Source organism: Pelodiscus sinensis, chromosome 3 (assembly GCF_052426305.1).
Source record: "Pelodiscus sinensis isolate ZL-2025 chromosome 3, ASM5242630v1, whole genome shotgun sequence".
Lineage (NCBI taxonomy): Eukaryota > Metazoa > Chordata > Testudines > Trionychidae > Pelodiscus > Pelodiscus sinensis.
The window spans coordinates 13,050,460-13,077,605 of NC_143054.1; the positions used below are offsets into that span (position 1 = coordinate 13,050,460).

The 27,146-nt window shown below is 41.7% G+C and overlaps 1 protein-coding gene and 1 long non-coding RNA gene across 4 annotated transcripts in view; both read right to left on the reverse strand.

Moving 5' to 3' along the window:
• SUPT3H (SPT3 homolog, SAGA and STAGA complex component) overlaps positions 1 to 27,146 on the reverse strand; it is a 423,379-nt gene that overhangs the window by 17,291 nt on the left and 378,942 nt on the right. The gene's annotated exons all lie outside the window — the stretch shown is intronic.
• LOC149524621 (uncharacterized) lies at positions 27 to 25,572 on the reverse strand. The gene is made up of 3 exons (XR_016349104.1): positions 21,281 to 25,572; positions 20,505 to 20,658; positions 27 to 19,349 (listed from the first exon to the last, which is right to left on the reverse strand). It is a non-coding gene; the product is annotated as an uncharacterized LOC149524621 (long non-coding RNA).

The window sequence follows — 27,146 nt, forward strand, 5'->3', positions numbered from 1 at the left end:
CATAAAAGATAACAAAAGTATATAATACTGTATGTCTCTTCTTTAATTTATGACAAAAGCAATCAAAGCTCTACTTCAACTACCCCATGTTAAATCAGTAGTCATAGCACAGATGTTTGATATTATTCCAAGTGTGTGTGTGTGTGTGTGTATTATATGTATGCATAGAAGTGCCCAGTACATACTGTTGGCATTATACAAAAAATGAATAATAAATACCACATATGTATCCATGCGTAGCAATGCTGAGCCAGCTGAATTCTGCTCCCTCCTGAATTCATGCATCTAATTTATGTTATCACCACACTGACAGTATTGTAAAATGAAGTATCTGTCCTCAAAATAGTGAGTTCATCAGAAGTCATCCATGCATGTGCTTCAATCTAATCCTAGTCACATCTAGGTATAAGCAAAAACTTCAGTATCTCTGCCTATTTATTCCTTGACTGTTGAGATTACCACAGTGGCTTCTGTGATGTGGACCTCTGCCTGCCAGGAATTGGAGCAAGATCACCAGCACATTTTATGAAGGCAACCACAGGCAAACACTGATAGAAGTGCAGTTTTGAAAAAACACCCTTCTACAATCTGAAACAAAATGTTTGTCGAGAAGTCAGTTCTGGGATGCTGCTTGCTATTTCTCTGCCAATGGTGTCAACTTTTTAATAATCACACAGAACAGAGCTGCTGTAATCACATACACTTGTATTCTAGCCATGTCGGTTAAAGAAAATAGCCTACACCCCAAATTCAAAGTAACTTAAAAACATCTTGTTTTTTTGTTGCTGAGAATAACAATTATAAACACAACAATTTCCTTTTTAAAAAATGAGACAAACTATGCGGTGGCAGAAAATAAAGGGTTTGGTGAGAGTCTTATTTACTCCAAGGCTACTTGTTTTCCCCGATTAGAGACTCTGTTTATACATAGGACCTACGAAAATCAAGGACCAAATTCTTACCTCAGTTACCCACTGAGGTTGTACAGTGAAAGCGGTTGACTTTGGCTTATGTATGGTCATGAATCAAATTTTTCCAGCTTGGAACACAGCAGGTAACTATCAAATGCTGTTTTCAGGGCTGTGCTGGTTTCATTACAATGAAGCAAAATTAAAGTAAAGTTATGATGGCTTCTGCTGCAGTAAAAAGTGGGGTGTGAAAGTAGGGTATCAATGTTTGCAAAAAGAAAAAGAACAAGACTGATAGGGAGAGAAACATGTTAATTTTCTCAGAGGTCCTGTAAACAATGGAAAGTGAAAGGAATAATTGAACCATAGAGCAATAGTTGGCAACGCGCTTTGCAAAACAAACATACTTTTACAAAGTCCTTCCCATCACTGTCACCAAATGTAATAGACTTATTTGTCAGAGAAAGAGAAAGTCTTGTGCATTGTTAAAGAAAAAGAGACATTACTTAGAGTACTGGGAAACAAATCCTGCTCTGACTCTTCTTTCATGCAGACCAAAATCTTTTTCCTAGTGCACAGTCACAGTGAGATAATAGGAACTGTGTCTCCTAGGAGACAGAGTAGATGGTGGGTTACTCCCCATGGCTTCTCCACCAAAGCAGTACAGCAACAAATCTGGTGAGCTCAACCACCACTGCCCCACATCTCTGTCCACAATCGCACACAAGGATCCTCTCCTGGATCTTCACTCCACTGTATAAGAACATAAGATTGGCCCTTTTGGGTCAAGCCAATGATCGAACTAACTCAGTATCCTGTCTTCAGAGAATGACCAAGTTCCAGGTGCTTCAAAGGGAATGAACAGAGCAGGCAATCATGGAGGGAGCCCTCCCCTGTTAGCCACTCCCAGACTCTGGTCTGAAAGTGGTATTCACCTCTGAGTGGCCTGTCCATCACAGCAGAACAGCAACATGGTCTCTCTGTTTCCATAAGAGCATGGGGCAGAATTTTTTCCCCTTACAAATGTTACCTATTAACATCCAACTGGCATGATAAAGAGTGCTGGAGTGTCCTCTTTCGATACTTCTCAACTTACTGGATTTCACTGTCACAACCATAATGTTTGTATTGGAAGTTGATTAGGTCTGAGACTGAGGATAAAGTCTTGTGACACTTGGGGAGAACTTTGATATGAGGTTGGCATCTGAAAACTACCATTTATAACCAGGAGCGGCGTGAGGCAGGCTGCGGCAGCTGGCGCCCCAGGAGGAACGCGTGATTGGCACCCCCGCCTGCATGGCCATCAATGGAGTGATGTCATCACCAGGCTCCCAGGGAACCCGGTGACATCATCATCGGGCGCCGTTGAAGGCAGTGCCCTAGGTGATGGCCGACTAGGCCTATAGCCACGGGCCGCCCCTGTTCATAACTAAGAGCACTGTGTAGAGATTTAGTCATCCAACTCTCATGTGAAAATGTGCCACAAACTTTAGGACCTCCGTGGACTTGTGACACACATTAATTCAACATGAAATGGCTTGACTGGACTCCTCTCCATAGATGGATACTTTTGGCCTTTCAAAATTTCATTTTAGTTGCTGAGGGGGGCAAAGATAAGAGTTTAATTTATGGAGATGTCATTATGCTCACAATCCCCACTTGGTCACAGAAAACATTTTTCTTGGTAGTGAGACAGTGTGGTCCAGTGACTTGAGCACAGGGGTATTAGCCAGCAAATGCTTGACTACCAGCTCTGACACTTGATGTGTAGCCTCAGACAAACCACTTAACTTTTTCATGTTTTTATTTCCCCCATCTTTGAAAGGGGAATACTACCACTCATCAAGTCAGCATGCTATATCATTATTATTTTTATTAGATTATTTCCCCCCATCAATTCTTATGAGTAAAATACTACATTTATTGAGGCAGATGTTGAAATCAGCAGCTACTGATTTAGAGGAATGACACTTTATTGGAAATGAATTAACTGACGTGGGGAAAACAATAGCTCATAAAAGGCCTTTAGCTTTACTCAGTCATTTCTTGGGATTTGATTGACTCCTTTTTAAATGTTAAATTGGAACACAGTATCCAGAGATAGCTAGCAACATATTTCTTCCTCCCTCTTCTCCCACCCTGCCCATGTGTTCTATTAATGGTTCATTCAATATATGCTATCTAAAGCATATATTCTTTAATCCAATGAATTGTTTTAGCTAGGAAAATAAGACCCTATCCAATAGCAGAGTGCAGAAAGTTGTTCTGCAAACAGAGAAATTTTCTCAGGCTCCTAGGCCGTGGCTGGTAGAGGCATTTGGGTGCGGCCAGTTCTATTACTGGTCAGCACTCATTACTGACTGATGCACTCTGTTTCCAGTGGGGTTCTTGTTCACCATAGCAGTGGGAGGTAAGAGGAGTTAAGGTAATGCATCAGTGGTTGCCAGTGGAGGAGATGGGAAGAAAAAAGGCAAAAGAAATATACTATTTCAATCAAAGTCTGAAATTTGTAGAAGTGGTTTTGGTCTCAAATATAGAAAAAATATTTATCCAAGAAACTCCTACTCGGGTGCGAACATCCTACTTCGAGTGGGATTTTATTTGGCAAAGTGCTGTGAAAGAGTGGAAGCTAATACAGAGCATGTCTATAAACAAATATATTTATTTAGTACAGATTGACACATTCACTAGAGTATTTCAGTGATTACACATATAAAACTATTTCCTACAGTGGTTTCCTTTTGTGATTCCGCTAATTTATTCAATTCCGCCCAATTTTCATGCATTGAATGTTACGAGCTATTTCAGCCACCCAGTCTGAAATGTGCATTTGGAGACTACATGCCTGTTTTTTTCATTTATTCATCCACACACAATTATTTGGTAATATTACGATTTGAACTCATATGGAAGCCAACCAACATTTTAATAGCTTAAAAATCATATAGAATGAATTCTGCCCTTAGGATAAGAATTAAGAGCCAAATCCTAAGCACCTTTACTCTATTTTTATTCACTCCTTTCTCAGGCAAAACCAGCATAAATGGCAGCTAGATCAGTTAAAAAGAGAGTCTTTACTCATGAAAAGATCCCTTTGACATTAACAGGGAGGGATTTTACCAGCGTAAAGATTGTGGTATTTGGTCCTGAGTAAGATTTCAGGATTAGTTTCTAAAACTGAACTAAATCTATCTTTCATAAGTATTTCTATACCACACATAGCTGTCGACTAAGCACGGATATAATTTATCCTGCAATATTAATCTTTTACCAGCAGTATACATTATTATGTGGCATTTGTAACATTTTAATTTGAGATGGACTGAAACCAAAACATGACACCTGATTCTCCATGAATTTTGGGAGAGTTTGGATCTAGTACTGAACTTTAAAAACTTTGTTATTGCTGTGTAATGGGCCAGAACTGGAACACCATATCCAAATATCTAGAGCACTTAGAACTAAGGCCCATCTCTAAAATAAACTGTAGTCAGGCTATGTACTATTAGAATTATTTGATCTTCAATTATACTTGGCACTTCTAATTAAATATTGAGGGTTACTTTTTATGTACTGCATGCACAGTATCTTATATACTGGGTGCACAATACAATATTCCAATTAAAAATGTGAGGGACAGCAATTAAAACACTGGTGGGACACCAATTAATTTATTCTGCAAGCTTTGTTTCTGATAACTGACAACCATAACAAAATCGCTCTCCCTTAAATAGCAAGCCAAATTAATTTAGCTTTGCTCAAGTATCTTTTCTGTAGACAGTATTTCATGTCAAAGTAATGGAAAGTATATAGTTGTATAAACACTGTATCTTAGCCTTGGCTTACAGAATAAAAACAGTGTAAAAAAGAGATAAATTAGCATACTGCAAAAGATATGGGAAGAGAAGACAACCACTTCAATAAAAATAATCAACTTGTCCACAGAGACTGGTTGATCCAATGACAGGGCCTTTAAGATAATGACCCTTGCTTTTCACTATCTCCTAGCAGTACACAACTAAGATCTCAATACTGAGATATGCTCAAAAAATACATGTATCTATCGTGTTAAGGACAAGAATGTGGATTTCTTTTTTCCTGTTGGACAGGTCAGAGAGTGCAAAAAGTATTTTCCCATTTCCACTATTTCTGTCGTGAATCACAGTTATAGTCTCTGCACTCCTTGAGGTGCAGTGCTTAGGCCCTTGGTTTGAAAGCTCTCCTCCCTCAACAACATTAGCAAGTGGAGTTCATTAGATGTAGAGAAGAGTGACTGCTTCATTCTTTTAAGTGGTGGCACTCCCTGGGAGCGGAAAATACAGAAGGTTTTTGCACAAGGCCGCATCAACAGAACAACAGAGGTATAAGAGAATCTTGGTTGTACTCAATCCAAAGAAAAAGATTAAAAAAAAAGAGAGACTCCAAAGCAATGTTCCCTCTATTTTTTTGGAGCCATGTGTAAGCGGGGGAATGGTCCCGCTATTGTGGAGAACTTTTCTGGCTTCTATACCACCCTGGTGAAATGGACCAGCGAAAGGATCTGAGTCCCCGCTCCCACTTCCTTTACCCTACGGCCTCCCTGTTCCTGAGGGCTCCCCCTCCATTCTCCTGAGCAGCAGAGTCCTTGAAGCCCCACCAAGGCTGGGCCCAGGTTTCCTGGGGCTTAATCCCCGACCTTGTAGTCACTAGGGGCAGGAGTTAAGGTGTCCCCACTCCGAGGTGCTCTCTTTACACTGCATGCTTTCTTGGCCCAGTGATCTTTTCATAAGGTTCTAAGCAAAATACAATTTATTAAACATCAACTGATTAAAGAGAAAAGAATAAGAAAAAAATGAGACTGGTTAAATGAGAACACACAGCCCTGCTCTGTAGCACAGGGACATCAAAACAGCAGCCTGCAGAGTGTAAGGACAGTTCACAGTCTCTTCCTTATAGGCCCCTTAGAGGCCCTGAATGTGCTGCAGGGGGGCTGCAGGCTGGACATGCTTGCTCTGGCAGTGACCACACAGCCTCAAGCTCTAAGTGGCCAGACCCCTCTCCCAATCTGGCTTGCTGGGCCTCTTGACTGGTGATATCTCCCTGCCCAGAACCTCTCCCCGCACTTTGCAGGTCCCAGCTGCTCACCACACCCAGCTGTAGGCTGTGCTGCCTTGTCAGTCTCCAGCTCCTTGCGTTGCTTCTCTGTCCCTTTTGGCTTCTCTGAGCACTGCCAGTCTGCTGCTCAACACAGGGTCTGCGCTCCTTGAGCTGTGTGTGTCTGGTTCTATTGCTGCAAAACTGCCTCTCCACACAGCTTGCACTCCTTGGGCTGTCTGAGTCTGGCTCTGTAGCTGCAGGACTTCTTCTGCACACAGCTTGCACTGCTCATAGCTGTCTCTCAGCTCTCTCCTTGCTCAGAGAGACCCAGAACAAAACCAAGCTCACAGGGAGGACGGGGCCTGGCCTCTTGCTTTCCTCACTGGCCTGTCCAACCTGTCAATCAGGCCGAGCTGGAGTGTTGGCTGCTTTCCATTGTCTCTGGGGTCTGTCAGTCTCAGGGCCCTGATTTCTCATGGACCCTTCCCCTTTTGACACTGGGAGCTGGTGAATCAAAGACTCCCGCAGAGTTTTAGTAAGGGGCTAACAGTCCCCTTACACATGCATGGAATAATTTGTGTTATATGCACTCAGGCATATGTGGATGTGCACCATCAGCAGAAACACATGCTGCCAGCTGTGGACGCTCTGCTAAATCAAAGCACTGATCTGCTAATCTAACAAGGAACACTGCTCTACAGACTTCCTAGGTGTAACAGCACTTCTCAGAATCCAGGATAGTCAGTTACTCATGGATGAAAGAGCAAGAGGGTGATGAGTTCTCACGTGGGGAAGCACAGGCTCCTTGTTTCTACATGAAGGACCATCCTCATTCATAAAGTGGTTCAGTTGTCTGAGAAGAGGAGGGAAAGATTCCATCCCATGCTTTCTGATGCCTGGTTCAGGTTATCCATACTTTCCAAGTGTCTGCCTGTTGTAGCGGGTTCACTCACTTTCACGCACAGCTTCTTCCCTCAGGGTGAGGAAGTCATTAGCTGCTCCGATGCCGACGTGCCCCCTTTGGGTGAGATGTTCTCTTCAGGTCACTGCCCTCTGGCAGTGACCACTCCATTCTTGGTCCGTACCCCCTTCGGGGGGGGGGGGGGAGGAGTGTCATTGTTCTTGCTTTGGTCCTCCTCCAGGGTCCTCCCTACACCCTGGGACCCCTAGTTCTTTCTGAGAACACCCAGCTCCCTCCTGGTTCCGCTGCACCCTCCTGGCCTCAGTGGCCCACTGCCAGTCCCTCTCTAGCCTCTCCAGGTAGACTGCAGTTTCTCCAGGCCCCTCCTCCCTGGCCACAGGCACACCTCTGCTACTCGGTTGCCTCCTGCAACTTTGCCTTGCAGTCATATGGCTTGGGGCTTCCCTGGCTCAAACTCCCCCAGTCTTCTGCAGCTTCCTCCGTGCCTCCTTGCAGCCCGGCCTTTTAGGGCTGCCTCCATGCGAGCCCCGGCTGCAACTGCCTCCTTGCAGTCCTGGGCCTCAGGCCAGGTAGCCTGGGTTTGTTAGGCCAAAGCCACTCACATTGCAGGCCAGCAGGCTTATCTCTCTCCTCCTCCCAGGAGCTGCTCTTAGAGCCCTCAGCTGGGCCCTCCTTATCTGCCTCAGTTGGGCTTCCCTCACTCCAGCTCCCAGCCCTTTAAAGGGCCAGTGCAGGGCAACGCCCTGCCACACTGTCTTTCTACCATTTCTAATTTATCCATCATCTTTGCAACATATCTAAGTTGTTCAGCTAAGCTAATGATCCACTATTCACTTCAATATCTCCTCTCCTATTTGCAGTATTTCCTACGTTAGTCGCCACTTAACTTCACCTTTCTTTTGAAGTGTCTGGGAATGGCCAATGTCAGAGACAAAGGAGCGGGCTAGATGGCCCATTAGTTTGATCCATTGTGGCAAAATCTATTCCATTAAAGAAAATTAGCCATCTTATATTTCTTTTGTATAAAATATTACAGCAGATATGCATGTTTAAATATACAACTAGTATTTGTCTAACAACACACTGTCTGGGCTGAGAGATCCCCCTGGCTGACTGCCATTGTTCAACCATTTAAATCTAGACATATGAATGGGGAAAGATGGATTACCCACTCATAATTCCATCAAGGGCTTTTCATGATATCACAACCCATTTTTTTTAAAAATCATATATTGAAAAAATATTTAAATCTTGTAGGAAAGATTTTTTTTTTCATAAGTACTCTTTTGATGTCAGAACATTTTGATTTGTGGGCATGCTGACACTGGAGCAGCTCGATTACTGCATGTTTTCATTTATCATGAGTGCAAAGTTGATGTCATTAGGATGTGGGATTATTGCAGCAAGTATATTTCACATGTAGTAATTACATTGACAGCAATTATTTCACTTCAGATTTTGGGGTAAGCAAAAACAGGATGCAGGTATTGTATGTATGATCGCTTATTTTGGTCTCAATAAAGACCACTTATGTTGAATCCTAAAAAATAAAGTTTTGTTTAATTAAACAAGGGAGAAAGGAGGCGCTATTAAACCCTGATCCACACTAACCTTCTACTTTCATAGTAAAGTATACGAGGATCCTGTGTGGCAGGGTGTGGCGCCTTAGCTGCATTATTCCCCATAATGGTTTAGCTCCCTTTTCCTTTGCTTTTTTTCGCCACACAATGGCTTGTGGTAAGACTGGAGTGTCAAGTCCAGGCTTTCAGCCCTACAGTAGCTCTGGATTTCCTTGTTTTTGTGGGTTTAAATCAGCCCCTTAGCATTACTTATATGCATTTGTTTTGGGTAATTGACATTAATTTTCAGGTTGCATCACTGGCATCAATCAGCAAGCTTCTCCAAGGACTGGAGTTAAGGGGCCTCTACAAAGGGTTAGACATTGTTTCTTTTGTTTTATTTTTGGAAACATCTTAACTACCATGTACTTTTCCAGTTGCTGTTATGTTCATTTTGCATAATGCAGCATAAAACATTAGTGGTTGTCTTGCTGAAAGATTATTTTGGCATTTCTGCAAATGACCTGGATCTGGAGTCTGGTGATAATCAACATCTTTGCAAAGACAAGTTGATACACTGGACCTATGTAATGCTAAAGCAGCTCTGAAACAGCAGAACATTGCTTTTCAGAAAGACACATGGCCAGCTGCAGATGTTTTCCATATGAAACGTGGAAAGTGACAGACCCCACTCATCAGTGTTCTCCCATTCCAGAACACATGCACAGACAACACTGCTGAGATATTCAGCACCAGCCTCCATTACCAGGTAGTATGGAGGAACAAGTCGATTTTCATTGTACCAAGTAGGAAAATGCACCAGCGCAGTTTATTGTGACAGTTCTGACATTTCCATCACTCCATTTTGTTCATGTACTGCATCCCTATTCAAGGGAGACCTGCCTGACTTTGAGACTAAAATGACAAAATCATCATATTCTGAAGATGAGTTAGCTGTTTCAAGGTTCCAGTTCTGCAAATCAGCAGCTAGTGTTCAACAAGAACCCTAGAAAAAATCCTCATGAATATGGAGCAACCTGCGTGGTATAAACTGCTGAGTCAGCAGTAAGGAGGACCTAAGGGAATTCAATAGGGCTAGTCCTACTTTGCCAGCAAAATAGTGCAAAGTCAGAGGTGGAAGATGACCCGAGGCCCTCCATAACACACACATTTTGTGGTAGGAAGCAGTCCATGGTTACACCCAGACTTCATGTCATCCGGGCTAATGCCTACCGCATATACAACTGAAATGTACTTTGATAAAGGGCCAGAGTTTCAAAAGAGTGTAGAGTTATGTTTTCAAGTGTTCAATATGGACAACCGAAGCAAGATTTTTAAAAGTGCTGAGCTCCCACTCAGTTTCAAAATAAGGACCAGATTTTCAAAATCATTCAACATCCAATAGTGCCCCCCACTTATGATACATAGGGATACATTTTCAAAAGAGTACAGTATCCAGTGTGCTCCTTCTCAAAATCTGGCGCTGAATGTGGATGCTGAATGCTTTTGGAAATTCTATCGATAGCATAACATTTGGGGCTTGTATGTTCGCAACTACACAAAAATATACAATGGTCTTGGCTCAGAGCCCTCCCCCCATAAAATGCATAACGTAAAAACAGTTTATCGATGGCTTGAGTCAGTTCTGCAAAATCTAAGGAATTATTTTTAGCTTGAAACAAAGCTGTACTATTACTGTCCTTCAGGCTAGGCAATAATTATAAAGCTATACATATTTAGAAACGTATATATTTTACCATATAATAACTGGCACCAATATTTATAAATTTAAAACTCTGCTGTAGATTTTAATAGCAGAGTAGAGATTTTAGCCATGCTACTCTCATTCAATTAAAAGGGAACTGTGTGGTTAAATCGGCTTTGAAATTCTCAAATAATATCTACTTTGAATTTTATTCTGCCTTCTTTCCCTTTCCTTTTCATTTTTTCCTTCTAAGTCTTGTTGCACTTTTTCACCAAGGTGTCATTTCACATCTGTTTGCCTCCCCAGATCAGTTTTCTATATGGGTACGTCCACATATCGTGCTTATTTCAAAATAAGCAATTCCGGAATAGTTATTCCGAAATAGCTTATTTCAAAATATCATGTCTACACTGCAGGGAAGCCTCAAAATTAGTCTGAGGCAGGCTTCCCTAATGTAGATGTGCTATCTTGATTTAGAGCCCCAGGAGGCACTGGGGAGGAATAACTTAGAATAGCAGCAGTGGAGTGTCTACACATGCCTTATTTCAAAATAGCTATTTTGGATTACGCATTATTCCTCATAGAATGAGGTTTACACACTTTGGAATAAGCCGTCCATTATTTTGAAATTATTTCTAAAAAATGGAATGGCTATGTAGACACTCACATTGTTATTTTTTGAAATAATGCTAGTTATCTCGAAATAACGGTGCTGTGTAGATGTACCCTAATATGTAAAAGCGTTCATCTTTCTTGATATTTCCTTTTCTTCTTCAGCTCTTTTTCCTGCTTTCTTGTCTATGCCTCTCTAGTTACTTTCTAAATCCTTTATCACAGTTTGCCTCTCCCTCTATGTGTCTCTCTATCAGTCAACCCCATCCTGCTTACAAATCCCCCACATTGTCCCAATCTCTCCTTGCCTTTCTGTCTCCCTCATTATTATTATTAGTGTGTCTCATGAGTCATTGCTTCTCTCCTGTTTCTCCTACATTCTCCCTCTACTTCTTCCAGGTCTCTTCTCCCGTAGTTCCTGGGTCTTACCAACATCAACTAGAAGTGGAGCAGCCCTGTGACTGGATCCTAGGCAGCATCTACGTTATCCTCTCCTGCAGGCAGTTCTAGTTTTACTGTAGGGCTATATTGTTAGATCTGCGGAAAATTGGATTTATTGTTTATCAAGTGGAGCGGGAGGGTTATGACAGCAGAAAAAGGGGCACTGAGAATGGAGGAGTAAAGTAAAATCAGGATGATTTTATATAAAAGGAATATTTTTGGTTGGGGTTGCTAGATGCTTTTCATGGGGGAACTGTTGACAGTTTGGAAGAGGAGTAGAAGCACTTCTGATAGGGATCTAGTGAGTTTTGCATCCTAGCACAGGTGACATTGTACAGAGCCAGCAGCTGGGGAAGGTACTGGCATCTGGGATAGGTGGGGTGCAAAGTTTTCTAGGGTTGCTGACACAGAAGCAGCCAGCCCTTCCTTCTCCCTGTGGCCTGAGAATGGGGTCTTGGCCACTTGAGGCTAACATTAATTTTCTCCTCCTTGTTGTACAGGGATGGGGCTCCATAGCGGACAGCCCTCCAAAGCCTTAGGCTGTTGCACACTCCCTACATATGCAAGCTCAGCCTTGGAACCCAAATATCAATGGAGAATTTAGTTCTCTTTTTATTGGGTCCTTGCTTAAGGAGAAAAGCATTGGGAAAATGTACATAAATACCTTATGCCTAAGAGAAGCATATTTGGGCCTAGTGCACTGCAAAAAAAAAGTTCAGATTCCTGAAAACATTTCCACTCCCCTGCCCCCTCCACACACATAAATAAATGCTTCTGAAGTCAGTGAAAAGCTGGAACTTCTACCACAGACCTGCTGGCCTCGTAGCTTGGCCTTGTTTTGGGACTAGACTAATTCACAAACTGCACTTTATAGCAAGTTTCTATTTGTTTTTCATGAATCAGTGTTATTTAGTTGTCTGCACCATTTCCCTTCTTTGTCTTCAGCCCTCACAGGGTATGAGTCAATGAAAATTGTGCAATTAAATCTTATGCAGCTCTTTGAAAATGCACAGATGTTATGTACCAGGGCATTCTCTTGGGGTGAAATCCACCCCTCCAAATAGGGTGTAAGCGGTGCAAACTCTTCCCTGGCCTTCTGCTGAGGGGTGAATTTCAGTTTTAAGTGGCTTCTCAGACACCCCATTTTATTTCGTGCTTATGAGACATACCAGACTGACAGAGAACCAAGTCCTTTTTTATCCACAGAACAGTCAATACAAACTTCCTCATGCTGCCCCAATGAAGTGTCTCAGTCTGAAGTGGGAAGGATGAGACAGTATTCCAGTCTCCATTACCAGCTGAGCCCTGGGCCTCTCTGTTGAAACTACATACCACGTTGCCAAATGGGGTCTTGGTTTCTTGGATATTTTTCAGCAAAGCATTAGACTTAGATAATCAACTCATTACTCCTAGGCCAGTCTTCAGTCTACTGGACTTAGGCTGGATTTAAACAGGCAACAGATTGAAAAGTCTCCATTGTACATTACCCAGTCCAGCTCTGAGACTTTGTTTCCCAGAAAACATGTAACTTGCTCAGAACAGGTTTATCAAGCAATTTCCTCTATAAACAAACTTCATGAATATTCCTTAGACTAGGCCATATATTTAACATTTTTTTTTCAAAGTTCTGAGAGAAAGAGAGAGAGAGAGATTGGTGGCAAAGTCAACCATTAATTAAAAAAATCCAATACAAACCTATGTATTTACTATAAACAAAAATACATTTTTTAATCAAAAATAATTAGATATTCAGATATAACTTGTTGCTACAATAGCCTAAATTACTTAACTAATTTAAGTGATCATCTTCTAGATGAACAGAGTATGCATAGTACTTAGATTTAAGCAAAATATGCCATGAAGTACTGCAGAATTAATTTATAGCTTTCTAAAAGATGCCAACAGTTTACTACAAAATCCAAATGCTCCTTATTAAATGTTGTTTTGTTTTTCTTTTTGTTTTCCCACTGTCGACACAAAAAAGTCTAAGCCAGATGCTCCAACTAAGTACATGGAAATAAAATTTGTGTAATTAAAAAGCTGAAGGTATGTCTGTTCACCCACTTGTGCTTTTTTCCTGAGCTACTTCTGATTTACTTATGAAAATGGAGTGAGGAAAATGGCCTCAAATTCAAACACTGACAGAATGCATTTACACTCTGGAGACATTCTAAAAACTGAAAGTTGAACAGTCTTTCATAGTCAACATTCCTTCATGGGTGCATGAAAATTAGATATTTTAGGTTAAGAACGTTTTATCATGTAAGTATGCTTGGAGTTGTGGTAAAAGAAAAAATACTTTTCATGTTGCAACTATCTTTAGCAAGCAATCTTTATCTTTCCAGTTCTCGTGTATGTTCCACCCATTTACTACCAATGTTAGAGCTGCATCAAGATTTCCCAATTTCCAAGGAATTTTGTTGTTGTTGAAAATTGGATTTAAATATTCCCCCTCCCCCAATTGTGACCAGTTCTAATGAAGATATTGCAGTGTCTGAGTTTCCACAATTTGGTTAGAATTAAGACTGAATGAGCAATATTAATCTAGAAAATTTAAAAAAACCCTGACAAATGAACTAGATTCAAGGTGCAATATAGGTGCAAAATAACTGCAACATTCCATTCACTGAAGAGGGCCAGCGCAGTTCAAAAAAGGAACTGGGGTGGGTAGAACAGTCAGCGGATGTTCTCATTCAGTGTATCAGTCAAATAGTTTCTATTGGTGAGATTTTATGGAACCCTGTATGTAACAGAACTGCGCTCCTGACCCATCCTCCACTTTGTGGCAAAAAAACCAGCTAGGGAGGGCTTGGTCCTAACACCACTTGGTTTCCCTTTGGGTGAATCAAGTGGAAGAAAGGTTCAAGTTATATCATACCTCCCTACTCTGTGTGTTCATGATCACATTATCTGGAAACAGTGCCAAGTGAACTATTAATGAAGATCTGCTATGTCTATTAAAACCAGGAATGCTATACACTGGCTCATGATGCATATGAGCTCTAATTTCTTCCCTATCATTTAATTTAGAAAGAGCCTGGCAGCTCTTACTACATTTAAAAGGCAGAGCCAAAGCAGTTGGGGATCCAGCATGAGCGGGGATGGCTTCAGTCCCTGCCTGTGCTGCGGCTGGGAAGCTCTTACTACACTTAAAAGGCAGAGCCTCAGTGCCACTGCGTCCCCCAGCACTGGCTTCTACTTCTCCCCCCTTGCTGCCACTGAATTAGAGGCAGCAAGGGCAGAGGGAGGGGGGAAAATGCAAGTAGTCGACTACTCTTTTCCATCCCTATTAACTTGGGCAGGCTTTTTGTATCATTGGGAACATGCATATTCATAGACTCAGATTTCAAGGCCAGAAGAAACAATAGACCATCTAGTCTGACCTGTATAAAATTCACCCAGTTACTCCTGCATTGAGCCCAATAACCTGGGTTGGCTAAAGCATATCTTCCAGAAATGCATCCAGTCTTGATCTGAAGACATCAAGAGTTGGAGAATCCATCACTTTCCTTGGGAGTTTATGCTAATATCTATTATGCTCTCTGTTAAAAATGTGTATCTTAACATTTGAATTTTTTTGGCTTTTATTTCCACATACTGGAGGAACAGGGTCTAAGAATGTTTCTATGCTAGCTTTTTTGACTGAACTATTGGCTTTTTGCTGACAACATAGGGCTGGTAGCAATAGAGCAGACAGAATAGATGTCATGGTGATTAAAAACACCATGAGCCAGTTTCAACAAAGTCATTTATGTTCCCAAAGATGCAGACAAGGATTAAGTCAGATTTACAAGAGCACTTAAGCGAGTTAGGCACCTAACTTCTACTGATTTTCCAGAACCCGTTCTCCAGGCTGTGTGCCAGCATAATGCAACAGGCAGAACTAAACCTGGGACCTCTGGGGCTTAGTGCATGAGCCCCTACCTTGAGCTAAAAGTCAACTGGCTCTTGTCGAGCAAACTCATTCTCTTTCTCTCTGTAAGTGGTCTAAATGCCACTTCATGGCACAGTGAACCACACCCAGAAGGTGTGTGGGTTACATCAGCAGCAACTGAGCACATTGCTAAAGAGATGCTCTGCTTTCCTGTGATGTAACCCTGAGCAGTGTACGTGTGCTTGCTTTCTACAATAAACAGAAAGATGGAAGAACGATCTCTGGAGCAAATGAACATGAGTGGGAGAAAATGTTGGGAAAAACAAGTTGAGAAGAGAGACATTTGAAATAAAAGATAATTAAAGAGGATTCATTTGTAGCATAAAAGAGGGGTACAGACTTACCAGTATCATGAACTGAATGGCTACAGAACATATCACAAGATGATACATTTACAGGCAGTCCCCGGGTTACGTACAAGATAGGGACTGTAGGTTTGTTCTTAAGTTGAATCTGTATGTAAGTCGGAACTGGCGTCCAGATTCAGCCGCTGCTGAAACTGATCAGTTTCAACAGTGGCTGAATCTGGACGCCAGTTCTGACTTACATACAGATTCAACTTAAGAACCCCAGGCATCCCCAAGTCAGCTGCTGCTGAAACTGATCAGCGGCTGATTCCTTAGAAATTAAACTTGAAACAAGCTACATTTAATCCTATTTTGGGTTTTGGACCATATCGCAAAATCAACTGATATATGAATGAACCTTTCGCCAAATTTACTTGTGGTCATTGTGTGCCTGACAAAACTAAGAGGGAGCTAAATTCCAAATGAAATGGGAAATCTGCAGTTTTGAAGAACTCCCATGACTATCTGAAGGCAGCTGGCCTTTAAAATATCAGCGAAGTGTTGGTGTTAAAAATATTTTGCAGGTCTAACATTCAGTTCCAGCCCTTCAAGGACCTACAGTAGCATAGATGGGTACCTAATTCAGATTTACCATATTCCTCTGCTTTCCTTTTTTTCTTTAATGCTGTACCAGCATTCACTTGCAATGCAGAATTAAAATGAACAGAATTATAAATTTAGGAAAGAGCCCATAATTCAGGAAGTTTCCACCATTGTTAGCAAAAAGAAATTTTATGAAAAGGGGATAGGAGGGCAGAGAAAATAATCCTACTGAATTCCGAACAAAATACGTGACATGCAAAGGATGGTAAACATGCAGGGTGATAAAGTAACAGTAGGAGAATTAGTGTCCCCAGGAAAAATATAAAAGTAAACGTGATATATTTTAATTACACAAGTCAGAATAGCTACTAACTACTTTCCTTAAGGTCTACAGTCCATGATCGTGGCTCATGGATTAAGATCCTTGCAATTAGCCTTCAATGACAGTTCTCCATACGCCCTCATGGGCTGATGCACATATGACAATATTCAAAATGGAATTTAATTGTACTCTTTGCCCCAATGAGAGCCTGGCCTTCTTACTATCCCTGGTGGAGCCATTTAGGCCTGAAAAAATACCAACTGTGATCATAGGTTCCATGTTTCATTTTCAATGCTGGGAATCAAATCTCAGTTGTAATACTACCAAGAGTTAACACACTCTAGTACAGCTGTGCCAGCTCAAACCAGTTATTTTTTTTTCTGGCTCTGTGGTGGTTTAAGTTTTCTTCCCCTCCCCCGATCAGGGACACATATGGCTGCCCAAAAGCAGCAAAGCATTTCTACCAAAATTACTCTCCTTTAGTAACAAGACCGCAAAAGACTGAAACACACAATTCTGTCTACTACCCACCCTATTTTATTTGATTATCTTTTAATAGCTACAATAAAGTTGTGTAAGGAAATAATATTCCACATGCCTGACTCTCCAGGGCAGATTATGGACAATCCCAAAGGCAAAGGGGACTTAGCTGAATCTGCTACTTTATGATTAAAACAGGAAGTTTGGTGTCCCCTTTTACTGTACATCCCCCCCACTTTTTTTGGAAAGACTGCCCAAATAATTCCAAGTTGGGTTGAGGCAAAGTTATTGATGTCAAGGAGCCAAGATCTTTCGCCATGGTTTGCTGCATGAGGAAGGGAGAAAACTGTTTGTGCTCAGCTGCCCTTTACTTCTCCAGCTCAGCTCTGAGCCAAAGAAGCAGGAAGAGGAGAAAGATGAATAAGTGAAAAGGGATAATGTTTATCTTTTAACAAAATCACAATGTTCTGCTCTCAGCCCCAGCAGCCAAAACTTGCTATTGCATTTTTAAGACAGATAGTCTCTTCTCTGAGAGACGACAGGCTAATTATAGTGCTTCTGCCAGAGGGAACTCACACATGCAAACCATTATGTAAAATATAATTTTTTTCTTTAAGAATGCTCAAGATCATTAGACATGGTTTTTTCAATGCTAGAAAATCAAGCCAAAAATGAAAATAAACAGTTTCAAGTATTTGCAACATAATTCCTTCATGCATTTATGGAAATATAGTAAAAAGCGCCCTAAATATGTGGTTTGACATTTCATGCTGCTCTGTTTTTCTATTTTTCCAGTTCTTAACATTTGCCCTCTTGTCCTGTATCATTTCAGTTTCACTGTAGTTTGAAGCTGAGCATGGTGGTAGCCATGAGCATTCATTGCAGACATAGTGTTGTTTCAGCTAAGGAGGGGCAGGAAGCAGCACAAGAAACTGTAAATTAAACAAATTCCTTATACATTAATTTTAGTATGGTGTGAATGTAAATGTGAGGCACACATGCATGACAAACCCTTCACGAGGTATACAGCACTGCTATCCCTCATAACGAACTATGCTAATTTAAGGCTAAAGTGATTATCTAGTAATTCATTTAACAGTTAAGCATGTAAACTCTTATAAAGTCTGCAATAACTTATGGGAGATCTATTACTTCCACTGCTATTTATATGAACCTCTTGTTGTTACAAGGGAAAAAAGTATTTTGGTTCACTACATCATAAAACCCAAGAAAAATATTTTAGTAGGGAATATAAAAATCTTAATAGTTAGAAATGGGATTACCCCTTTAATCTATTTTAAGACTACTAAACTCATCAGAATGTAAATGTCCAAATTGCTGTTTTTTCCTTTATTATATACATTGTGCTTAATTTTTCTTGACGCTACTAGATCACCTTCATTATCTATTCAGTTCTGTGTGTCCAGTCCATATGGATAGCTCTGCTACTAACAAGCAAGACTGCAGCCACTTTTATCAAACCATTTTTCATTGAACTATATGAATAGTATGCTGCACAATCTGACACTTTTGGGGAGAGAAGGCATTCCAAAAGGAAATAACATGGTCCTTTTCCAAGTTTGCTTCAGTCGAGAAGAGCGGGTTTAATACGCTGTTATCCCCTATAGCATTTGTTAGTTTAATAAGAATGAGCAAAGAATTCACCAGCAAGTTTCATTTACAATCACCATGTTAGATCTAAATTGGATCTTGCTTTGTCTTAATGAGGAGGGAAACAAAAAATACTCCCTCAACCTTTTCTATTCTAACCTTTTCCTAGCCAAACTAATATAGTTACTTCCAACTTCCATATGGCTTATAAAACAAAAGGAGTACTCAACTTTGTAGGTAAGACGCAGGACAGTCTAATAAGATTAAGAAAGCAACTAGGTGCTACGAATTCCTGAGGTCTAACCCTGACTCTTTCACAGCCCAGTTTCATCTGTTGGAACGTTAAGCTAATGCTTACTCATTACTTCACAACAATGATGTAAGACTGTACAGCTCTTAACAAACACAAAGTTCTAACTATGCCCCGCCTTTTATTCAAGTAAGTTTCTTCTTGGGACTTCCAATGTGGGACAATGGCCTAAGGCACCTGTCATCTTCATTTTCTTCCCAGATTTTAAGATGAATAGAGCATCCGCCACTTTCTGCTATTTATTTTGGTCTTGCGTAGATGTGTTTTGGCTTCTGAGTATCATTTTGATGGATTTGGTTTCTCTGTCTATTGATTTGTGTAATATTTCTTTAGATCACCCCCTTTTTCACTTTCCAGGTGGTGTCCATATTATCACGTCATAAAAGTCAAGTTGGTAGAATCCTTAAAGCTTGTCCTAGCTATCTCTTACCATATTTGATGCTTTAGATTGCTTTGCTCAACTTAGAATTTCTGATGGTGCAGGAAACTGTTTCCAGTGGCTTCTGAATATCTTCGGCAGGTATCATGCATGTGCTTAAGTGTTTTTTTTTTCTGGTTTGGCGTTTAAGTGTAATTTTTCTGTAAACATATCACATATGTAAGATTATTGCCATGCCAAACCATTAACATACGATGGATAAGTGTTAGAGATCACTTGGTTGAGTAACTGATCATTATTCTCATGTCACAATTATAACTCACTGAATATTCTGGTATATGAGTTATTTGTTTAAAATTGTATTTAGAGCCAGAATGTATAAATAGCTCAACTTAAAAACTAAAAAGTGTCAAAACTCACAAAATCAGTTTAACATGTTTCAGTAAACTATTTCTTACTATTGATGCATAGGCATAAGATGTTTGGCATTCTAGAAATGCCTAACAGTTTTTTTAAAAACCTGTATTTTATTAAATAAGCGAAATGTGCCTTTCCATATATTTTACATATTTATATAATTCCATAAGGCATGCCTACATAACTAGCCTTTAGAGAACAATCACACATAAAAGACAAAAGATATGGGGCTAAGGCAAGAGGCAAAAAGGTTAAATTGGTTAGAAACAGGTATTTCCTTGGTTTTAACTCATATATGATGACATAAAACTCAGAAAAAGTAGGTCTGAATTGAAAATTATTTAAATTTGCCAGCTTCAACATTCCCAGGAAGCTTGCCAGAGTTAATTTGGATTTAAGCGCAAAGTTTGCACAGCTCTAACTTTAACCTGCTATAGCCTAAAACGTGTACGAGGTAAAAGGCACAAAGATATTCAGCATAATTTAAAACAACTTACAGTTTGTTCTTAAGGTACCCAGTTTGAACTTGGAATGTTTTAGTTGTTTCCCTCAAGAAAAGAATGGTGCTATGTCTCAACTACTAAAAGGTATCCATGACAGAAATGCCTTAGCTACTAATATAATGTTACACAAGGATAATGCTCACAAGAGAGAATAGGACTTGTTTTCTAAGAAGGAACTTTTTCAGAGATATGCTTTCTATTTTTATTTGCAAATCTCCAAATTCAACACATTTTCAGCCTCTATAAACTTTTGTAGAGCCTTCTCTGAAATTCAAAGGTGTTTTTTTTTTAAATATGTAATTTGTACTTGGCAAAAATTCGTAACATTGAAACACAAGTACATTTATCTTTTTGCTGTTTTTCCAGACTTCTTCCAAAGTTAAGTTGGTTATAAAAACATAAAGGTAAATAAAAATGCTCTGCATTATAACTTACCTTTTCTTTCCCCCCATAGACAAGCAATGAAATCATTGTAAGCTCACATACATTCTCATAGCAACAGTCCGATGTCACAAGCCAAGTGCAATGACTTCATTTGATGTATGTAGTAGCAAAATACAAGATGGGTTATGTGGAAACGTTATTGAGCCTATAAAAATATTCATTTAACAGTTAAATAGATGTTTTGGATAATGTTTTAATTATTATAAGTATGAGGCACAGAAACAGACCATAGTACAGTGCACCAATGAGGTTATACATTTTCTAATACTATTTGTAGTTATAGAGTGCTTTTCATCAGAGGATCTCAAAGTAATTTCTAAATATTAATCCTTCCAATGTCCTTTGACAAAGATAAATAATATTCCCATTGTACAGCCTGATGAAAAGGAATGCGCCTAGCACACAGTCATATGAGAAGCCAGTAGTAGTGGAGAAACTAGAAGTCCTATGGGCCCGTGATAACCATAGAAAAACCTGCAGCAAGCAATATGGCATGGCAATGGGGAAACTGGGTGAAATTAATTCAAACCTGCTGTGGCATTAAGTGCACAGCTGGAGGCCTAATATTCTCAAAATCACTCCCTGTGAATTATTGGGATACATTCTTCACAATGAGAGTGCCTGATGTCAATTATTAAATGTTGTTTGGATGGTTCTAGAGGAAGGGAATACAGGTTCCTATTCAATGCATTGTTAGTTTATATATTCATTGTGCTCATTTCCCCTCCAATATTATAATGTAGAGGAAAAAGTGTAAGTTGACTCACCCAGTATAGGTAAGCTCTTCAAGATGTGACCTCCTATGAGAGCTCCACAGTAGGTGTACTTGCATTCCTGCACTGCTGATTGGAGAATTTTTGTAGCAGTGTCTGTTTGGCCAGCATGTGTGTCGTCCCCCACTTGTGCTCAGCACTACCGCAGAGTCTTTGTCCTTTATCCTAGGTTGGATATTCATCATCATCGTCATCAACAACCATGGGCTCAATGCCCATTGGTGTCTGATGCCTCCCTCACTATTTCCTTCCATCTTTCCCTGTCCAGTGCGTGCAGAATGGCTTAGTTTCTGTAGACTAGCTCCGCACCAATCTACTATATCATCTACCCATTCTCTGTGGAGTCTGCCTCTCCTATTTGGACCATCCAGTATGCCGAATACCAAGGTCTTAACTATTCGCTCGTTGTTCATTCTGCAGATATGCCTGAATAGCTGTAATTTCCATTGTATAACCATCTGCAATATATAATTCCTATATAATTCCTCATTGGTGACCTTCTGCCTCCATCCTATTTTCAGGATCTATCTATAACAACTCCTCTTCAACACCAGTATTTTTTTCTTCTAATCTTTCGTTAGATTAGAAAGATTATGTCTCACATCCGTACAACATGCTGCTAAATACACACATTTTCAAGATGCTCAGCTTTGTTCCTAAGCTAATCAGGAAGTGGTGGAATCTCCACCCTTAGAGGTTTTTAAGACCCATCTTGACAAAGCCCTGGCTGGGATGATTTAGTTGGGGTTGGACTCAATTACCCCCTGAGGTCTCTTCCAGAACTATGACTCAATGATTGTCAAGAATTCCAAAAGAAAAAGGAGAATGGGTCGTGGAGCACCCATAGAGAAACACATCTCGAACAGCCATTGTTACCATCGGGGGGGGGGGGGTGAATTAACTTTCCTTTCTTTGAGCAGTGTCCCTATGGGTACTTCACTGAAAGTAACTACCAAGCAATATCCTCAATGGGAGACTGAGACTTTGGTGTTGAGTTTGTTATGAATGACAATACTGCGAAGCTGAAGATACCATCAGAAGCAGAGTCTCTGATAATCAGATAGTGTACAAAGGTATGTGCAGGTATGTGTAGGTTGTTGTCCTGCAGATTTTCAAGATAGGGAAATTATTGAGGAAGGCCACAGAGAAGGAAACCAACTTTGTGGAGTGTGTGCAGACTCCAGATGGAGATGTTATGGTATGGTCCTGATAGCAGTGTCTGATACAGTTCGACACTCATTTGCACTATTTGGGATGTAATTCTTGTGCCTTTAGACCTTTTTCCAGTGAAGTGGAAAAGCTTAGATCTCCTGAAGGCCTTCATCCTGTCCAGGTAAAAGGCCAGGGCTCTCCTAACAACTGAGTGTGCAATACAGCCTCCTTATCATGGTGATGCTCAGGGTAAAAAGTCAAGAGGTTGAATCAGTTGGTTTATGTAAAAAGACTAAGTCATTTTGGGGGCAATTTGAGAGTAACCTTGTCTTGTCTGAAAAGACTATTGACTAAGAGGTGTGTGTTAGTAGTGCCACTAATTCTCCTACACATCTTGCTGAAGTGATTGTCACCAGGTAAGCTGTCTTCATTCATAGGAACAAATAACCATGGGTTCAAAGGACATCCTAGTCAGGCTCTTTTGAAGTAAGTTTAGGTCCCATGCTGGTGTAGGATGACTGCATTGGAGAGAAAGGTTTGCCTATACCCCTGCGGAAATCTCTTTGAGGTTGGCTGTGAGAGCACAGAATATCTTTTTATTTGCTGGTGAAAGGCTGCTATAGCTGCGTGGTGAACTTTGAGTGAACTGAGAGATAGTCCTGATTTCTTGTGAGCTAATTTATGATCTAAGACCATTGGGAGAACAGCAGATGGGGCACTTTGTCTGAGATTTCACCAGGCCTGAAACCTGGTCCACTTTTGCAGGTATGTAAGACAGGTAACCAATTCTCCTCTGTGTAGTAACACTTTTTGTATCTCCTCAGAGTGGGAGCTTTCTATGTGCCAGAATCATGAAGGAACCAAGCCTTGAGCCAGTGTACACACAGGTAGGGTGGAGAATGCATCCTTTGTTCTGCAAGAGGAGGAATGGCTTTCCCTGAAGCAACAGATGCAGCAAGAATGTTTATCTGTTACAAGGATGGTATCCTTCCATCAGAGGCACCTCTTAAAGCCCAGTGACCTGGGCATACCCTATGCAGGGGCAACCTAGACAAAATGGAAACTAAAAACTTTTCTTTCTCAAAAGAAAGAGAGAATAAAGAAAGCTCTACAACTAAGAAAGGGATTAACTAACTAATGAAGTGCTAAGAAAGGTAAAACTCTGATGAACTTACTGCTAATAGCTCTGTTTCTAGTCCAGGTGGTTGAGAAGGAACTCGGGAAGTGGAGGGGGGGGGGGGGAGGAAGGTATGTTCACACATGTGCACTAGTTAACACTGGCATAATCTCAAAAAAGATATATTGGCATTGGAAAAGGTTCAGAAAAGGGCAACAAAAATTATTAGGGGTTTAGAACGGGTCCCATATGAAGAGAGATTAAAAAGACTGGGACTTTTCAGCTTAGAAAAGAGGAGACTAAGGGGGACATGATAGAGGGCTATAAAATCATGACTAGTGTGGAAAAAGTTATTTACTTGTTCCCATAAGAACTGGAGGTCACCAAATAAAATTAATAGGTAGCAGGTTTAAAACAAACAAAAGGAAGTTTTTCTTCACACAGCGCATGGTCGGCCTGTGGAACTCCTTGCTGGAGGAGGTTGTGAAGACCAGGACTTCAACAAGGTTCAAGAAAGAACTAGATACATTCATGGAGGTTAGGTCCATCAATGGCTATTAGTCAGGATGGGTAGGAATGGTGTCCCTAGCCTCTGTCAGAGGTTGGGAATGGGTGACGGGAGAAGGATTGCTTGAATATTCCCTGTTCAGTTCATTCCCTCTGGGGCATGTGGCATTGGCCACTGTCGGCAGACAGGATACTGGGCTAGATAGACTTTTGTTCTGACACAGTATGGACATTCTTGTGTTCTTAAAATATCGTTATGCTGTAGACACTAATGAAAATGCATATTGCCCAAACCCTCAGACTCATTTTACTATTTCAGTATGGCAAAGCGGTTTGGAATAAAACAGGCCTATCTATAAAACTGAATAAGTATTCTTGCCATTACCTTCCATATTTGGATTACCTGGTTAATGTTTGAATGCACAAAGTGCCATACACATGAACATGCTAAGTATTATTACTACTTAGGGCAGGGCTACTCAACACATGGCCTGTGGGCCGCATGCAGTCTGTGGCCCACATGTGGCCCGCAGCCCGTTTATTTGAGGCCCACGGTGTGGTTTGGGTTTATGCGGGGTTCAACACGTGGCCCGCTGTTGGGAGCCAAAACAAAAAGTAGTCAATATAATGGTCCTCTGTTGATATGCATTTTAGTAGTTAAATTCCTAGATTGTCATTGCTCATTAAAAGTGCTGTCATATGGGTGGAAATAAGGTAAATACTGCCTTTTATTAATATCAGCAGAACTTACTTAAATAGGTCCTGAGTGTTGTATAGTTTTGCCTTAATCTTTGTATTCCTGCCTGTCAGCTTGAAAGAAGCTATTTGCATATATTTGCATGTATATATGCAACCACGCTTAAGTTGTGGCCCTTGGCATGTGCTGTGAGTATCATTGTGGCCGCTGGGACTTCCAAAGTTGAGTAACCCTGGGTTAGAGGGTTCTCACTGTGAGTCTGTTAACAGTGTATTTTAAAGATTAATGTCAGTGTGCAGATGCAGTTCCGAGTACAGCACTCACATGGAAGAATGCACAAAGCTGAGAGTTGGAGAAGAGTGAAATCTAAGATCATCATATATATCAGTGGTCCCCAACCTTTTGGGGCTGACGAGTGCCCGGGTAGGGGGCCGCACATGTGCCGTGCCCGGGGGTGGCACTGCGCATGCGCCATGCTCCCAGGGTGGGGGTCGTGCATGTGCCGGGCGCCCAGGGTGCAAGAATGGCTCGGGCTGGCCCTGGTCACTAGGCGGGCACACACAAATGCCCCGGCGGGCGCCATGGTGCCCATGGGCACCGTGTTGGGGACCCCTGATATATATAGTAGCCCAATGTCTGTGACTCTGTAATGCTGAATTACTGGCTGTTCCCTCTGGGTGGTGCTGTTGCCTGAGTCATGTCCTATGGGGGTGCAGCATGGGGAGTGCGGGGCCCAAACGGCCGCTTGCTCCCCCGCAGCGGCCCGGCTGAGTGGCGCAGAAGTCAGCTGAGTGCCATGGCGGGAGGAGAAGGGGGGCGGGGCGGTGATGTACACGGCCAGGGGGCAGGGCCTGGTCATGAATGTCACTGCCCCTCCCCTCTTCGCGCCCCCCCTTCACCTCCCGCCGTGGTGCTCGGCTGACTTCTGCACCGCTCAGCCGGGCCACCGCGGGGGAGCCCAAACGGCTGCTTGCTCCGCTTGCTCCCCCGCGGCGGCCTGGCGGAGCGGCGCAGAAGTCAACTGAGTGCCATGGCGGGAGTTGGGGGGGGGTGGGCGATGACGTGCGGTTTGACAGCAGCTCCAGGCCCCACCCCCTGGCTGTGAACGTCACCACCCCCTGCAGTGGCGCTCGTCTGACTTCTGCGCCGCTCAGCCGGACTGCCGCGTGGGAGCAAGTGGCGCAAGCGACCGTTTGGGCTCCGTGCTCCCCATGCAGCCATTTGGGCTCTGTGGTCCCCTGAGTGAGAGGCAGGAGGGGGAGGAGAAGAGAAAGAGAGAGACAGAGAGAGAGGCAGGAGGTGGAGGAGAGCTGGGGGGGCGGGGGAGGCAGTAAGAGGAGGAGAGAGAGAGAGACACGGAGTGAGAGACCGGAGGCTCAGGAGAGAAGACCGACGTGGAGGAGAGACCTGAAAATCCCATCTTATGACGGGCTAATTGGCTAGTTTAAAATAACAACCTACCCATCCAGCTTCATCTGTTTTTAGAAAAAGGTGACAGATGATAACATGGGCTCAGTTATCCACACCTTCATCGCTTCTCAGCTGGTCTATAGCAGTGCGATATAATTGGTATTAAGTCCTTAGCTCTTACTCCAACTGGAGCAGAACACTGCAGCATGCCTCCTTAGTAACACGGGCTACCATGAACACATCAGGTCTGTCCCTCATTTCCCACAGGATTTTGACTCAAGCTCAGGAATTCTGTCCTTATCTTCAAGGTGCTCCAAGGACTGGGCCCAGGTTAAGTAGAACAAAACAGAAGTCCTGAGATGAAAACAGTGATTGAAAACAGCACTCCTCTGAACATAATGGAATTTTCCACAATAAAAGTAAAACTCATTTGCGAAAGAGACAGAATTTCCTCTGGGGCTGGTATGAAACTGTGGAATGGTATCTACCAGTAGCCTACGGTCCATCAAAATGCCTCACCACCTTCCACTCCAAGTGCAAAGGAGCATTTCTTTGACCTTGCCATCTCTTACATAAATACATTACAAGCTACATACTTCTACCAAAACAAACCATTCCACTGCACACTCTTCTGTCCTGGGGAGAGGAAGGAGAGAACAAGATGTGACAAATGTGTAGTCCTGTCACTCAATGCACGAGTGGAAGGCGCTCAGATACTATTGTGTAAGTGCAGCATAAGGAACCACATAGAACAGAAAAGCACCTTTTTGTCACAGAAAAGGGTTTCTTTTCCATGCATAAGGTTTCAATGTAATATCACATTACAAGGTACCTATCTGAAAAGCTGGGGATCCATAAATCCACATTAACATAAGGAGAGCTGCAGGTGCTCCTCACCTCTGAAAATCACAGCTGTGGAGCCTGATTTTCAAAGGTTTAAAAATAATTAGGTGCCCAAATCCCATCAGCTCCTTTGA